We start from the raw sequence: 18,625 nt of genomic DNA on the forward strand, positions 1-18,625 counted from the left end.
AGGCTCTCCTGTGCAAAATCATGTGTATATATATATATATATATATATATATATATATATATACGTCATTCTGTACTCGTGCGCCGTCTGCAGGCCACTTCTGCTGTGATTATTCACAGCAGAAGCCATTCTGCGGGTGCTAGGCACTGGATGTCTGCCGACACCCGCTGATCATCGGTGAGACACACAGAAACAAGGCTGCTCTTCGTTTCCTAAAGCGGGGAAGGCATGGATTTCTTCCCTAAGTAAAAGCAGCACACATAGTACAGTAAAGCACTGGGTAGGCACACCCTTTGATCGCCCTAGATGTTCAACTCCTTCCCAGCCAGTGTCATTAGTACAGTGACAGTGAATATTTTTAGCACTGGTCACTGGTTCCTGCAAAGTGTCAGAACTGTCAGTTAGTGTCAGATTGTTCACCGCAATATCGCAGTCCTGCTATAAGTCGCTGATGACTGCCATTACTAGTATAAAAAAAAAAAAAATTACAGTTCTATGACAAAAAACAGCATCCCTGGTTTAGACACTCTGATATTCTTTTTCAACCTATAGAAAATGTATCTCAATTATCGAAGGTTCCTGTTGAGAATTTAACCACTTAGGGACCAGCCTCATTTTGGATTTTAGGTGTATACATGTTTAACCACTTGCCGACCGCCTCACGTCTATATACGTCAACAGAGCGGCACGGGCAGGCAAAATCACGTACCTGATACGTGATGCCTTCCCGCGGGCGGAGGGTCCAATCGGACCCCCCCCCGGTGCCAGCGGCAGTCGGCATTTGTCTGGCAGCGATCAGAGATGAGGGGGAGGCCATCCGATCGTGGCCCCCCCCTCGCGATCGCTCCCAGCCAATGAGAAACATCCCCTGCCTGTGTATAGTACACACAGGCAGAGTATGGGATGTCATCTCTCCTCGGCTCGGCAGTTTCCGTTCCAGCGCCGAGGAGAGAAGACATCCGAGTAAGTGTAAAACACTACACAACACAGTAGAACATGCCAGGCACACTAAACACCCCTGATCCCCCCCCGATTGCCCCCCGATCCCCCCCCAATCACCCCCCCTGTCACAAACTGACACCAAGCTGTTTTTTTTTTTTCCTGATTACTGATTGGTGTCAGTTTGTGACAGTTAGAGGTGGTAGGGCAGTGAGTATTAGCCCCCTGTAGGTCTAGGGTACCCCCCTAACCCCCCCTAATAAAGTTTTAACCCCTTGATCACCCCCCGTCACCAGTGTCGCTAAGCAATCATTTTTCTGATCGCTGTATTAGTGTCGCTGGTGACGCTAGTTAGTGAGGTAAATATTTAGGTTCGCCGTCAGCATTTTATAGCGACAGGGACCCCCATAAACTACCGAATAAATGTTTTAACCCCTTGATTGCCCCCTAGTTAACCCTTTCACCACTGATCACTGTATAACCGTTACGGGTGGCGCTGGTTAGTTTGTTTATTTTTTATAGTGTCAGGGCACCCGCCGTTTATTACCGAATAAAGGTTTAGCCCCCCGATCGCCCGGCGGTGATATGCGTCGCCCCAGGCAGCGTCAGATTAGCGCCAGTACCACTAACACCCATGCACGCAGCATACGCCTCCCTTAGTGGTATAGTATCTGAACGGATCAATATCTGATCCGATCAGATCTATACTAGCGTCCCCAGCAGTTTAGGGTTCCCAAAAACGCAGTGTTAGCGGGATCAGCCCAGATACCTGCTAGCACCTGCATTTTGCCCCTCCGCCCGGCTTGGCCCACCCAAGTGCAGTATCGATCGATCACTGTCACTTACAAAACACTAAACGCATAACTGCAGCGTTCGCAGAGTCAGGCCTGATCCCTGCGATCGCTAACAGTTTTTTTGGTAGCTTTTTGGTGAAATGGCAAGCACCAGCCCCAGGCAGCGTCAGGTTAGTGCCAGTAGCGCTAACACCCACGCACCGTACACCTCCCTTAGTGGTATAGTATCTGAACGCATCAATATCTGATCCGATCAGATCTATACTAGCATCCCCAGCAGTTTAGGATTCCCAAAAACGCAGTGTTAGCAGGATCAGCCCAGATACCTGCTAGCACCTGCGTTTTGCCCCTCCGCCCGGCCCAGCCCAGCCCACCCAAGTGCAGTATCGATCGATCACTGTCACTTACAAAACACTAAACGCATAACTGCAGCGTTCGCAGAGTCAGGCCTGATCCCTGCGATCGCTAACAGTTTTTTTGGTAGCATTTTGGTGAACTGGCAAGCGCCAGCGGCCTAGTACACCCCGGTCGTAGTCAAACCAGCACTGCAGTAACACTTGGTGACGTGGCGAGTCCCATAAGTGCAGTTCAAGCTGGTGAGGTGGCAAGCACAAGTAGTGTCCCGCTGCCACCAAGAAGACGAACACAGGCCCGTCGTGCCCATAGTGCCCTTCCTGCTGCATTCGCCAATCCTAATTGGGAACCCACCGCTTCTGCAGCGCCCGTACTTCCCCCATTCACATCCCCAACCAAATGCAGTCGGCTGCATGAGAGGCATTTTCTTTATGTCCTCCCGAGTACCCCTACCCAACGAACCCCCCCAAAAAAGATGTTGTGTCTGCAGCAAGCGCGGATATAGGCGTGACACCCGCTATTATTGTCCCTCCTGTCCTGACAATCCTGGTCTTTGCATTGGTGAATGTTTTGAACGCTACCATTCACTAGTTGAGTATTAGCGTAGGGTACAGCATTGCACAGACTAGGCACACTTTCACAGGGTCTCCCAAGATGCCATCGCATTTTGAGAGACCCGAACCTGGAACCGGTTACAGTTACAAAAAAAAAGTGTAAAAAAAAAAAAAAAACACAAACAAAAATAAAAAAAAATAAATAGTTGTCGTTTTATTGTTCTCTCTCTCTCTATTCTCTCTCTCTCTATGGTTCTGCTCTTTTTTACTGTATTCTATTCTGCAATGTTTTATCGTTATTATGTTTTATCATGTTTGCTTTTCAGGTATGCAATTTTTTATACTTTACTGTTCACTGTGCTTTATTGTTAACCATTTTTTTGTCTTCAGGTACGCCATTCACGACTTTGAGTGGTTATACCAGAATGATGCCTGCAGGTTTAGGTATCATCTTGGTATCATTCTTTTCAGCCAGCGGTCGGCTTTCATGTAAAAGCAACCCTAGTGGCTAATTAGCCTCTAGACTGCTTTTACAAGCAGTGGGAGTGAATGCCCCCCCCCCCACCGTCTTCCATGTTTTTCTCTGGCTCTCCTGTCTCAACAGGGAACCTGAGAATGCAGCCGGTGATTCAGCCAGCTGACCATAGAGCTGATCAGAGACCAGAGTGGCTCCAAACATCTCTATGGCCTAAGAAACCGGAAGCTACGAGCATTTTATGACTTAGATTTCGCCGGATGTAAACAGCGCCATTGGGAAATTGGGGAAGCATTTTTTCACACCGATCTTGGTGTGGTCAGATGCTTTGAGGGCAGAGGAGAGATCTAGGGTCTAATAGACCCCAATTTTTTCAAAAAAGAGTACCTGTCACTACCTATTGCTATCATAGGGGATATTTACATTCCCTGAGATAACAATAAAAATGATTAAAAAAAAAAAAAAATGAAAGGAACAGTTTAAAAATAAGATAAAAAAGCAAAAAAATAATAAAGAAAAAAAAAAAAAAAAGCACCCCTGTCCCCCCTGCTCTCGCGCTAAGGCGAACGCAAGCGTCGGTCTGGCGTCAAATGTAAACAGCAATTGCACCATGCATGTGAGGTGTCACCGCGAACGTCAGATCGAGGGCAGTAATTTTAGCAGTAGACCTCCTCTGTAAATCTAAAGTGGTAACCTGTAAAGGCTTTTAAAGGCTTTTAAAAATGTATTAATTTTGTTGCCACTGCACGTTTGTGCGCAATTTTAAAGCATGTCATGTTTGGTATCCATGTACTCGGCCTAAGATCATCTTTTTTATTTCATCAAACATTTGGGCAATATAGTGTGTTTTAGTGCATTAAAATTTTAAAAAGTGTGTTTTTTCCACAAAAAATGCGTTTGAAAAATCGCTGCGCAAATACTGTGTGAAAAAAAAAAAATGAAACACCCACCATTTTAATCTGTAGGGCATTTGCTTTAAAAAAATATATAATGTTTGGGGGTTCAAAGTAATTTTCTTGCAAAAAAAAATAATTTTTTCATGTAATCAAAAAGTGTCAGAAAGGGCTTTGTATTCAAGTGGTTAGAAGAGTGGGTGATGTGTGACATAAGCTTCTAAGTGTTGTGCATAAAATGCCAAGACAGTTCAAAACCCCCCCAAATGACCCCATTTTGGAAAGTAGACACCCCAAGCTATTTGCTGAGAGGCATGTCGAGTCCATGGAATATTTTATATTGTGACACAAGTTGCAGGAAAGAGACAAATTTTTTTTTTTTTTTGCACAAAGTTGTCACTAAATGATATATTGCTCAAACATGCCATGGGAATATGTAAAATTACACCCCAAAATACATTCTGTTGCTTCTCCTGAGTATGGGGATACCACATGTGTGGGACTTTTTGGGAGCCTAGCCGCGCACGGGACCCCGAAATCCAAGCACCGCCTTCAGGCTTTCTAAGGGCGTAAATTTTTGAATTCACTCTTCACTGCCTATCACAGTTTCGGAGGCCATGGAAAGCCCAGGTGGCACAAAACCCCCCCAAATGACCCCATTTTGGAAAGTAGACACCCCAAGCTATTTGCTGAGAGGTATAGTGAGTATTTTGGAGACCTCACTTTTTGTCACAAAGTTTTGAAAATTGAAAAAAGAAAAAAAAAAATTTTTTTCTGGTCTTTCTTCATTTTCAAAAACAAATGAGAGCTGCAAAATACTCACCATGCCTCTCAGCAAATAGCTTGGGGTGTCTACTTTCCAAAATGGGGTCATTTGGGGGGGGTTTGTGCCATCATGGCATTTTATGGCCTTCAAAACTGTGATAGGCAGCGAGGAGTGAAATCAAAAATGTATGCCCTTAGAAATCCTGAAGGCGGTGCTTGGTTTTTGGGGCCCCGTACGCGGCTAGGCTCCCAAAAAGTCCCACACATGTGGTATCCCCATACTCAGGAGAAGCAGCTGAATGTATTTTGGGGTGCAATTCCACATATGCCCATGGCCTGTCTGAGCAATATATCATTTAGTGACAACTTTTTGTAAATTTTTTTTTTTTGTTGTCATTATTCAATCACTTGGGACAAAAAAAATAAATATTCAATGGGCTCAACATGCCTCTCAGCAATTTCCTTGGGGTGTCTACTTTCCAAAATGGGGTCATTTGGGGGGGTTTTGTACTGCCCTGCCATTTTAGCACCTCAAGAAATGACATAGGCAGTCATAAACTAAAAGCTGTGCAAATTCCAGAAAATGTACCCTAGTTTGTAGACGCTATAACTTTTGCGCAAACCAATAAATATACGCTTATTGACATTTTTTTTACCAAAGACATGTGGCCGAATACATTTTGGCCTAAATGTATGACTAAAATTGAGTTTATTGGATTTTTTTTATAACAAAAAGTAGAAAATATCATTTTTTTTCAAAATTTTCGGTCTTTTTCTGTTTATAGCGCAAAAAATAAAAACGGCAGAGGTGATCAAATACCATCAAAAGAAAGCTCTATTTGTGGGAAGAAAAGGACGCAAATTTCGTTTGGGTACAGCATTGCATGACTGCGCAATTAGCAGTTAAAGCGACGCAGTGCCGAATTGTAAAAAGTACTCTGGTCAGGAAGGGGGTAAATCCTTCCGGGGCTGAAGTGGTAAAACCGGTATTTTTGCTAGAAAATTATCTAGAACCCCCAAACATTATACTGTATATTGTTTTTTTCTAACACCCTGGAGAATAAAATGGCAGTCAATGCAATACTTTTTTGTGCACCGTATTTGCGCAGCGCTCTTATAAGCGCACTTTTTTTGGAAAAAAATCACTTTTTTGAATAAAAAAATAAGACAACAGTAAAGTTTGCCCATTTTTTTTTATATTGTGAAATATAATGTTATGCCAAGTAAATTGATACCCAACATGTCACGCTTCAAAATTGCGTCCGCTCGTGGAATGGCTTCAAACTTTTACCCTCAAAAATCTCCATAGGCAACGTTTAAAAAATTCTACAGGTTGCATGTTTTGCGTTACAGAGGAGGTCTGGAGCTAGAATTATTGCTCTCGCTCTACCAGTTGCAGCGATATCTCACATGTGTGGTTTGACCACCGTTTTCATATGCGGGCCCTACTGACGTATGCGTTCGCTTCTGTGCGCGACCTCGTCAGGACGGGGGGGGTTTTCATTTTTTTTTTAATTTTTATTATTTATTCTACATGATTTTATTTATTTTTACACAGTTTAAAAAAAAAATTGTGTCACGTTTATTCCTATTACAAGGAATGTAAACATCCCTTGTAATAGAAAAAAGCATGACAGGCCCTCTTAAATATGAGATCTGGGGTCAAAAAGACCTCAGATCTCATATTTACAATAAAATGCAATAAAAAAAAAAAAAAGTCATTTAAAAAAATGACATTGAAAAAAATGTGCCTTTAAGACGTATGGGCGGAAGTGACGTTTTGACTTCGCTTCCGCCCAGCAGTGTCATGGAGATGAATGGGCGCCATCTTAGCCTCACTCATCTCCAGGCACAGTACGAAGAAGGACGCGATCGCCTCCGCAGCTACTGATGGCTCCGGTAAGCGGCGGAGGGCACAGGATAGTGGCGGGAGGGGGGGCCCGTCTCCCGCCACCGATAAAAGTGATCTCGCGGCGAATCCGTCACAGAGACCACTTTTATCTTAAAGCCGACCACCGCACAAAAACAGGAATACTGGGTTTATGGCAGCTAGCTGCTGCCATAACAACGATATCCGCCGCCAAAGTTTGAACGTACATCGGCGTGCGGCGGTCGGCAAGTGGTTAAAATACTAATACTTTACAATTATAATATACCATTTATATGGTTAGAAATATACCTTTATCATTTATATCATACAATATTGTAGCAAGAATTTGATTATTCTTACAAGTTCTTCTTATATTTTATATTTATCTCCTTTTTGTTGAAAAAATGTATTTCAATAACCCTTTGACTGCATGCATACAATGTATTGTCTACTGTATTTTTGATGTGCAATATTATCTTGTACCACTATATTTTTCTAAATAAAAAGTTTGTATACAAAAAAAAAATTTCCAGTATATATCCCATAGTTTGTAGAAGCTATAACTTTTGTGCAAACCAATCAATATACACTTATTTGGATTCTTTTTACCAAACACATGTAGCAAAATACATATTGGCCTAAATTTATTAAGAAATTAGATTTTAAAAAATTTTTATTGGATATTGTTTGTTTTTTTTTCGAAATTGTCTGTCTTTTTTAATTTATTGAGCAATAAAAAATGCAGTGATGATCAAATACGACCAAAAAAAAGCTCTATTTGTGGGAAAAAAGGGCATCATTTTTTTGGGGTACAGTGTTGCATGACCGTGCAATTGTCAGTTAAAATAACGCAGTGCCGTATCGCAAAAAATGGTCTGGTCATGAAGGGGGTAAATCTTCTGGAGGTCAAGTGATTAATATGCACTGCCAATGCACGCTGTCATCAGAAAACCATATTAATCCGTTACACCACATAGAGCTTTAAAGCATTCCCCAATGAAGGCAAAAAAAATACAATACAATGGGGGTTATTTATGAAAAGCAAATCCACTTTGCACTACAAGTGCAAACTACAAGTGCAAAGTGCACTTGAAATTGCACTGAAAGTGCACTTGGAAGTGCAGTGGCTGTAAATCTGAGGGGTAGAGCTGAAATGAGGGGAAGCTCTGCTGATTTTATTATCCAATCATGTGCAAGCTAAAAAGCTAAAATTCTGTTTTTTTATTTTCCTTGCATGTCCCCCTTGGATCTACAGCGACTGCACTTCCAAGTGCACTTTCAGTTCAATTTTAAGTGCACTTTGCACTTGGAGTTTGCACTTGCAGTGCAAAGTGGATTTGCCTTTAATAAATAACCCCCAATATTCGCCTCCCATAGATTTAAGTGAAGTTTGATGCTAACTTCAGGTTTTTCAGAGTTCAAGCAGGATTCTCCGAATCTCCCTCAAACAGAACCCAGGCAGGTTCACTTATCTCTAGTCCTGCCTATGAGCCAGCTGTTACCTATATTAGCCAAAAAGTAAAGATGTCCAAAGAGTTTTGGATAGAGGAAGAAAAGGTTTAAACCCTTGTTGGTTACATTTGTGTGAACTTATGGGGTTCCTTTCACTTCCTTAACTCTATACAAAGTGAGGAGAATGCCCTTCTTAGACAGCTGTCATCAAAAGACGTGTTCTCATTCGAAGATTTTCCTTCTTTGGTGACAACTGTAAAATTTTGGATTCCCCATCATTTTCTGTTTTGATGACAGTGGTCCCCAAGACAAAAAGAGAGAATTAAGTCCAGCGGGGACACAGAAATTCATAAGTATATGGCAGGGGTTCTAATCCTTCTCTACCCTTTCCAAAACGAAAAAAAAAAAAAGGTTTGTCTATAAGTACATTTTATGCTAAAATGAAAGTGGCATAGCAGAGAGTGACATTTTCACACGCAGAACTGACTTTGTGGTCTGGTAATTCAATAAAGGACACCACCAACAATCATTGCAAACAACATAAATTGTTACATAAATGTCAAATATCACGATGTCCAAACAGTTATGGCTGATCCTACATACTAGCTGGGAATGATATTTGGAGCTCTTTCATATAATGTCACTTCTTTCCTCCTTTTTTCTCTAGGATTGTTTATTCCTGGAAGAATTAATCAACATAAAATAATCTTTTCAAGCACACCATGGATATCTCCTCTGTTTGTGTATAACAACTGAAGTTTTGACACTTTCCTTATAACATACACTTCTAGATACCTGTCATAATAAATGACTCATGCCCAGGCAAAGTGAATCATATTTTCAGATATCAAATGTCATCTGAATTGAAATAATATAATGCACTTTAGTAAGTTGTATTAAATGTTTAAACATTTCCATATTTGTCTACATATGTTTCTGTTTTTATAGCCTATCGGATTTGTTTCACAGAGCACACACATAATTATAATGACAGTGACGAAGGGTCTGTCGTATTTAGAGTACATGTAAAGAAAACAACTCATTGTTTGCCTCCTTTAACCACTTCAGCCCCGGAAGAATTGGTAGCTCAGCTGCTTTAACTGACAATTGCGCAGTCGTGCGATGTTGTACCCAAACAAAATTGAAGTCCTTTTTTTCCCACAAATAGAGCTTTCTTTTGGTGGTATTTGATCGCCTCTGCGGTTTTTATTTTTTGCGCTATCAACAAAAAAGGAGCAACAATTTTGAAAATAACACAATATTTTGTACTTTTTGCTGTAATAAATAGCCCCAATTTTTTTTTTAAAAAAAGCTAATTTTTTCCTCAGTTTAGGCCAATATGTATTCTTCTACATATTTTTGGTAATAAAAATCTTAAAAAGCGTATATTGATTGGTTTGTGCAAAAGTTATAGCGTCTACAAAGTAGGGGATAGATTTATGGCATTTTTATTATTATTAGTAATTACTAGTAATGGCAGCGATCTGCGATTTTTATCAAGACTGCAACATTATGGCGGACACATCGGACACTTTTGACACATTTGTGGGTCGATTGACAATTATACAGCGATCAGTGCGGTCACGAGCATCGTCACCCCCGCTATGCAGCCTGCTATCCCGCTTAAATGGACCGATGTATAGCTACGACGGTTCTTGGGATCGTGCCGACCAGCCTCAGTATAATGACGGCGTCTGGTCGGCAGGTTAAAATCATTCCCTGTGCCATGTCTAATGGTGGGTAAGAGATCTGTAACAGGAAGTCAGAATTTTTTTTGGGGTATTAAGGGTCTTAATCATAAATGTACATGAGAATAAAACATCCAACTAATTTCAGCGTCCCCTCTTTGGGGGACATCCTCTTCTTTAGGGCTCTGCATTAGGCCGGCCAGAAGCGGTTCGAATTTCGGCTGGTTCAGCAGGAATGGGCAGGCTGAATGTACCAAGTTGTACCAAATTGATCGATCGAGCCTGCCAGATTCTTTAGCGATTATTGCTAGCGCACTGCTATCACTGTCTTATCAAGCTTCTAGCCCCCCCGCCGGGAGAAGACGATTGCTGATTCCCCTGTCAAACAAATTTGCACCATTTATGGCTGGTCTTAGAATTAGGGAAGCATATACAAATATTTGATGGGGGTTTGGAAAGGGTAAAGATAACACCGAGAACTACATGCTTGTGTTGATCAGATCCTAGGTCATGTTCCAAACACTATGCCCTATGGGCTGTTCTTTAGCAATGCACCCTGCTGAAACCTGAGGCCAACCTTGCTTCAAATAAACCTATCAGACCAGAAATATGGGAGTCGTAAGAGCGGGAGATCGTCATCGGAGACTACTAGCCAGAGAGGCCTATTGGATATTTAGATTACAGACCAGGGTTCCACAAGGCCTTAACCATAGGTGGGACCTGGATCTACATCTGAATTAGCCCTCCTCTAACTCTCAGATACAATTTTGTTTCTTTCTAATGACTGCCATTTGTATTTCTAATTATTTAATATTTAATTTTTTACTCATATTATATTTCTTTTGTTCATTATATATAGCTTGAATATGTGTATGGCAAATGACAGTGATACATTTTCATTCAATAGATGAGAGAGGCTAGTAGACCTTGAAAATCATTGCAGGGTTAATTTACCTGATCTGAAGACTACCCTCTCCACTCCTCCCTCTTGCGCCTGTGGATTTTAGTATTTAAAACCTGCTTTCTTGTTGTTATTTTATTATGACTAAGGCCTATGTAGGAGGCTGAAACATGTGAATAATTACAGGTATTGATTCCTTTCTATAGATGGGTTTAATAAAATTCCATATGTTTTATCTTTGAGACATTGTGGTGCCAGATTATTTTCTCTTTGATTGGATGATTGAATGCCTGAGTACTACGGCTGTCCGAGCACAAGAGTCTCCATCTCATCCTGTTTATTAAGGGTTATTTTGGAGTAGCAGCACGATTTCTGGAGAGAAATATGGGAGCTACCTGTACTAAAGCAGAGGATCAGCCCATGCCACCCCTCTGAAAAGCTATCTGCAGTGGATGGTATTTCAGAGGGTATTTGACAGGTGGCGAGGAGGTGATATTGGCCCCATACACTTATACGGCTTGTGTTCACTGCCATCCACCAATTATGGTATGTGGCCAAGGAGCAAAGCCTCACATCTGTGGCATGTGTACAGTCCTTAGTGGCTGCATGTCCTTTTTTAGGTGGGCAGTAGTTGGGTGGTAAATATGTGTCTCAACCACCTGCTTTTAACATCCCTTGTCTGCATATCTGAGTAAGTCTTCAAGGTGAAAAAAGCAGATTCCTGTATGAGTCTAATCATGACTGGCCCTCTTTCAGCAGCTTGTCTGAGAATATAATAAGATCACTCTGGGCTGTTCACTGTTCTAAATGAGAAAATCCCTCTATGGTGGGCAACAAAGTATTTGCAATTATACAGAGACCAGCCTGTTCTTAGGAGGATTAGAATGCAGTAAAGTACTGTATAGCCACTTACTTATGTCAGTATATGCAGTGAACCCTGCACCCCTCAATATACACCCTGCCCCCACCCAACAAAAATCCTGCACCCCTCACTGTACACCCTGCCCCCACCCCACAGAACCCTGCACCCCTCACTATACACCCTGCCCCCAACCCAGAGAACCCTGCACCCTCACTATACACCCTGCCCCCACCCCATAGAACACTGCACCCCTCACTATACACCCTGCCCCCACTCCATAGAACACTGCACCCCTCAATATACACCCTGCCCCCACCCAACAAAAATCCTGCACCCCTCACTGTACACCCTGCCCCCACCCCACAGAACCCTGCACCCCTCACTATACACCCTGCCCCCAACCCACAGAACCCTGCACCCCTTACTATACACCCCGCCCCCACCCCATAGAGCATTGCACCCCTCACTATACACCCTGCCCCCACCCCATAGAACACTGCACCCCTCACTATACACCCTGTCCCCACCCCATAGAACACTGCACCCCTCACTATAAACCCTGCCCCCACCCCATAGAACACTGCACCCCTCACTATACACCCTGCACTCACCTCATAGAACACTGCACCCCTCACTATACACCCTGTCCCCACCCCATAAAACACCGCACCCCTCACTATACACCCTACCCCCACCCCATAGAACACTGCAACCCTCACTATACACCCTGCACCCACCTCATAGAACACTGCACCCCTCACTATACACCCTGCACCCACCTCATAGAACACTGCACCCCTCACTATACACCCTGCCCCCACCCCATAAAACACTGCACCCCTCACTATACACCCTACCCCACCCCATAGAACATTGCACCCTCACTATACACCCTGCACCCACCCCATAGAACACTGCACCCCTCACTATATACCCTTCCCCCACCCCATAGAACACTGTACCCCTCACTATACACCCTGCACCCACCTCATAGAACACTGCACCCCTCACTATATACCCTGCCCCACCCCATAGAACACTGCACCCCTCACTATACACCCTGCCCCCACCCTATAGAACACTGCACCCCTCACTATACACCCTGCATCAAGCTCATAGAACACTGCACCGCTCACTATACACTCTGCACCCACCCCATAGAACACTGCACCCCTCACTATACACCCTGTCCCCACCCCATAGAACACTGTGCCCCTGTCAGGCTTAGGCCCTAGCTCTGTCAGGCGGAGGGAGCTTTGTTACGTAGACTGTATCAGGCCCATGACTTCTGACGGTGGCCCTGATGCTCTGTGTGCTGGCGGGGTGATGGGAAAGCTCTCCCTCTCTTCTCTTTCACTATGCAGGTGGGAAGATGATATATATAGATCTATCTATCTATCTATCTATCTATCTATCTATCTATCTATCTATCTATCTATCTATCTATCTATCTATCTATCTATCTATCTATCTATCTATCTATCTATCTATCTATCTATATACACACACACTCACACCCACACGCATGTTTGAGCTTTGGGATGCACACCCTAATGTAATAGGCTGTGCATGCCTATGCTCTACAAGCCTAATCATGAAGGGGTCATCTTTTAGCTCTATGTCAAAGCCAAAAATGAGATCACAGTGGACTGATCAATGTTCTTACTAGGAAAGGCTAGAGGACAGACAGTTTTTTGTAGAATATGAATGCAGTCAAATACAATATAGCCTCCTAGGTCAGCATATGAGCTAAAAAAAAAAGCAGATTCCTCTACAAGCCTTATCATGTTTAGTCATCTTTCAGCAAGTCAGAAACTAATGGACTGATCACTGTTCTGACTAAGGAAACTCTATGTTGGCCACCAAAACATGTGCAATTATAAAGAGGCCAGCCAGTTCATAGGAGAATCAGAATGCATTCAAGTGCTGTATACTTATCTATGTCAGCATATGAGGTCTGTTTTTGCATACCTTTTCAAGCTGAGGATTGGCTTATGGTGCTTTGTGTTCTAATTTGCACATATCGTTTAATAAAACAGCTTATTCCATCTATCACAGCAGGTCTGATAATAAAATTGGTCGCTATAGGCATTAGCACTTTTTTTTTGTTGAAGTTTTATTTTTTTCATAAAAAGTTTTATTTTTTTCATAAAATTGGTCGCTATAGGCATTAACACTTTTTTTTTGCTGATGTTTTATTTTTTAATCAGTCTGCGATTTTTCTATTTTGGATATGTATAAAAAATCTGAACACTAGACAGATATAAAAGACAGCTCTGTAATCATTATTACATCATGAAGTGTAGTTTTAAATAATATCAGTGTAGATACCTAAATCTGGCTTGATATCAGCCTCTGCAATCCTTGTATAGCAGGCCTGGAATGTGAGAGGCAGCACAAAAAGCCAATCAATACATGTGCTGACAAGGATAGGGGAGGTGACACAATTTTTTGGGGGGCCCACACATTTTCTTGTTTTTTTTGGCATGGAGTCCTCTTCAAAATCAATACCAGACCCAATGTACCTGGCAGGGATTGGGGGCACCCTCATGCTGTGTTTTTTTTTTTTTTTTTTTTTAATGCCGGCTCTTTTGGTTATATTCTCCTGTCAGTGGGGTTGACTCATTGTTTGTAGGAAGCCAGCAGCTGCAGGCCAAGAAACTTTAGTAAAAAAAAATGAAAAAGGGAAAAAAATGCACATCAAAAAACGCATCAAAAACACAATGCAATCCATATAAGGGCCACGAAACACGCACATGCAGAAACACACCTGGAACACATCTGGACTGCGTTTCTATGGTATGAACTGGCTCTTAGGTGATGAGCTTTGATCTGCATATAATATCAATTAAAGTACCCTGACAAGTAAAAAAAAGTTTTTTTATTAACCGCTTGCCGACCGGCTCACGCCAATATACATCGGCAGAAGGGCATGTACAGGCATATTAACGTACCTGTACAATTCCCTTTAAGAGGCGGTTTGTGCCCGCGTGCGCCGCAAGCTCCGTGAGTCTGATCGCGGGTCCCGCGAACTCGATGTCCGTGGGGATACCTGCGATCATCTCACGGAGAGGAAGAACGGGGAAATGCTGATGGAGCGGTGATCAGTGTCCTGTCACACATAGCCCAGCCCCCCCACAGTTAGAATCACTCTCTAGGACACACTTAACCCACACTTTCACTGCCCCCTAGTGGTTAACCCCTTCACTGCCAGTCACATTTACACAGTAATCAATGCATTTTTAATCGCACTGATCACTGTATAAATGTGAAAAAATAGCGCCAAAAGTGTCCGATCTATCCACCATAATGTCGCAGTCACGATAAAAATCGCTGATTGCCTCCATTACTAGTGAAAAAAAATTATTAATAAAAATGCCATAAAACTATCCCCTATTTTGTAGACGCTCTAACTTTTGTGCAAACCAATCGATAAACGCTTATTGATATTTTTATGTAGAAAAATACGTATGTGCCTAAACTGAGGAAAAAAATGTTTTTTTATAGATTTTTTGGGGATATTTATTATAATTAATAAAGACACCAGTTCATCAAAGTTCATCCTGTGTTGGTGTGGGTGTGTGCTTATGTCAATGCCAATTGCCATATAATCATATCCCTGTATATTGCATTAGCTAAGATGTATATCAAGAGTTTTTTGAAATTATTAACACTTTCCACTGACACCACCAATTGTGGAAGGAAGTTCCACATCATTACTGCTCTGACAGTAAGGAAAACCCTATGCATTTTAAGGTTAAACTGCTTTGCCTCTAACATCACTGACTGTAGTGTGCAGCAGCCGCCCTCAGCCCCCCTAATGACCTGTACACACGATAGGATTTTCCGATGGAAAATGTGTGATAGGACCTTGTTGTCGGAAATTCCGACCGTGTGTAGGCTCCATCATACATTTTACATAGGAATTTCCGACACACAAAGTTTGAGAGCTGGCTATAAAATTTTCCGACAACAAAATCCATTGTCGGAAATTCCGATCGTGTGTACACAAATCTGACGCACAAAGTGCCACGCATGCTCAGAATAAATTAAGAGACGAAAGCTATTGGCTACTGCCCCGTTTATAGTCCCAACGTACGTGTTTTACGTCACTGCATTCAGAACAATTGGATTTTCCGACAACTTTGTGTAACTGTGTGTATGCAAGACAAGTTTGAGCCAACATCCGTCAGAAAAAATCCATGGATTTTGTTGTCGGAATGTCCGATCAATGTCCGACCGTGTGTACAGGGCATAATACTTACCTGAGCCCCATCTCTGTCCAGCGATGTCCACGAGTGTTTCAGCCTGCCCTCCTAATTGGCTGAGACACAGCAGCGGCGCCATTGGCTTCCGCTGCTGTCAATCAAAGTCAGTTAGCCAAACAGGAGAGAAAGTGGGTGGGTTGGGGCCGGGCCGTGGCTCCATGTCTGAATGAACACAGGGAGCTGTGACTTGGCTCAGGTGCCTCCATAGCAAACTGCTTGCACTCAACAGTAGTGAGGGGCCAGGAGCACAGAACAGGGACCCGAGAAGAAGAGGATGTGGGCTGCTCTATGCAAATCTACTGCACAGAGCAGGTAAGTGCAATATGTTTGTTTTTTTTATAGAAAAAAAATGAGACTATCACTTTAATATTTTTCAACATTAAGCCTCATTTGTCATATAGTTTCCCGCCCCTTTATCTCACTCAGCATGGACAAAAAAAACAGTACATTGTAAAGGGAAATAAAAGCCTTAACTTTAAGTAAATTAAATATATGTATTTTAAATGTGTATTTAGCTGTTTTATGGCGTTTGGCTTTATAAGTAATCAATTTAGGGTAAACAGGGGGCTAAATATGTTCCATACCTTAAATAAAACATTATAAGTTTTCGAGCCAATAACAGAAGAGAAGGCATGTCATGTTATGGGATGAGCATGTTCATCCTCCTATTAATTTAGGATAAGTTTATCTATTTCTAGTTGCAGAAATTGCATACAGGCTTTGAAGGCTATACAATTAAATTGCTTTGTTAAATTTATTAGATTCATTACTGTTTGTTCAATATACACTACTGTCAAACAAAAATTTGCATTTAAATTAGCATAGGGACAAATTGCACCTGTTGTGAGACTTTAATTTCTATTGTTCCTCCACCTAATTGCCTATAATTGCCAATATCCTTATATCTGAATAGCCTTGAGTCTGCAGAAACGCAAACTGGTGAACGTGATCCATGATTGTAGCACTGCCTCCTCCTCTCTCTTTTTCTACAGTTCTGCCACATACATTGGAACATAACTGAAAGTCACAAAGCACAGAACTACAGTATGTGACAGAAAAGTTGAATCTCCCCCCAGGAGCACTGTGAAAGGCTGCAATACAAAATGAAAAAAATTCATTTTACATGTAACTTCAGTGGAATTTATGACCAAAAGTGCATATAAACCATTAGGGTCATTCACATCATGTCCAGAGACCTGAAATTTTGTACACTGGATAAACACAGGTCACTGCAAGGAGGCATTAATGCCTGTATAATCAAAGCATCTGAAGTGAAAAAGAAAATTAAGTATTTAGAAAGACTGACACGCCTTGTCAAAGTATTTTATTTGTTTAGCTCTATTTGAACTTAACAAAACATACCAAAACAATATGATGTCAGACAAACCTCCATAGCAGATCCTCAGCATTTGCAGATCCTCACTGTACTCTGACCACATATTAAAGCACTACAGCTGTCATTCGGAGGCAAACAAAAAAGGTTTGAGGATATGGGTGCTGTCACTACCCATATAGAGTAACCCATCATGTCCAAGTTGGTCACATGATGTTTGTGGAGTGACATTATTTACTGTATATGGTAATCCAACACCCCTTTGTGAAAGGAAATGCTATGTATCCCTTACTTATTCATGAGATTGAAGGGGCAGATATCTAGGATCACTTATGACAATTAAAGGGGGCTTCAAGATTAATTTAAAACCCCTGCTTGCAGACCCCTACAACTACCAGGCCAGGGTTGTGGGGAAGAGGTCCTTTTTCTCATCAACATGAGGACAAGGTACTGCGTGAAGGGGATTTATAACATGTGGCCTGGTATGGGTCAGGATGGAGGAGGGAGACAAGTGTGCATGAGCTTTCTGGATCAGCCAGGGTGCATGCTAGGTTTGGATTTCTTGTGGGAGAACCTCACTCTGCCCATTTTTAATATTTGTTCCATAGTATACCCCTTTAAATCCATACTAGACTCACTGGGTCTGGTGTTCTCTTTCATGATCCAATCCACACCCTTATGTAATATGGAGTTGGTTGGAGTTTGGGGACAATAGGCCTGCAAAATGGTGAACAACAGATGCACATTAAAATACAAAAAAATGTAAATGCAACATGCTTAAAAATGCAAAGTGTATAAAAATGCATGCACAAGTGCACATACATTTTCAATGCATTGCAGGGCACATTTTTATGTGCAGTATGGTGTGAAAGGACCCTAAGCCATAGTTCAGATCAGTCCTCATGCAAAGCTCAGCGTTTACTGTGGGAGCAACTGTACATATGGGCTCTGGTAGGGAGCGGTGCAATATGCATTTCAGTGTGCTGTGGAAACATGTAGATATGCTGAATTTTTCTGCACTACACCACAGTGCACATCTCCATCTCACACCATTTAAAGTGGTAGAATTTGTCCACAGGAGTGGCAAGAAGAAAGTCATAATTGAAGAAAAGCCATGAGAAGTCCCGTTTGAAGTTTGCGAAAAGTCATGTTGGGGACTGCAAACATCTGGAAAAAAAGCAAAGCACTATGTGTGGTGGAAAACTTACACTGCACATCACCCTGAACACACGGTGGTGGCAGGATCATGTTGTAGGGATGATTGTCATTAGCAGGGATAGGGAAGGTGGTCAGAGATGATGGGAAGATGGATGGAGCCAAATACAGGACAATCTTACAAGAAAACCTGTTAGAGTCTGTAAAAGACTTGAGACTGAGGAGGAGGTTCACCTTCCAGCTGGGCAACGACCCTAAACATACAGCCAGAGCTACAATGGAATGGTTTGGATCACAGCATATTCATGTGTTAGAATGGCCC

General features: G+C 42.1%; 1 protein-coding gene across 2 annotated transcripts in view; it reads right to left on the minus strand.

Annotated features, from left to right (window-relative positions):
* The window catches only part of ZNF385D (zinc finger protein 385D), a 613,920-nt gene that overhangs the window by 556,126 nt on the left and 39,169 nt on the right, over nt 1-18,625 (minus strand). The gene's annotated exons all lie outside the window — the stretch shown is intronic.

Source organism: Aquarana catesbeiana, linkage group LG05 (genome assembly GCF_042186555.1).
Source record: "Aquarana catesbeiana isolate 2022-GZ linkage group LG05, ASM4218655v1, whole genome shotgun sequence".
Taxonomy (NCBI): Eukaryota; Metazoa; Chordata; class Amphibia; order Anura; family Ranidae; genus Aquarana; species Aquarana catesbeiana.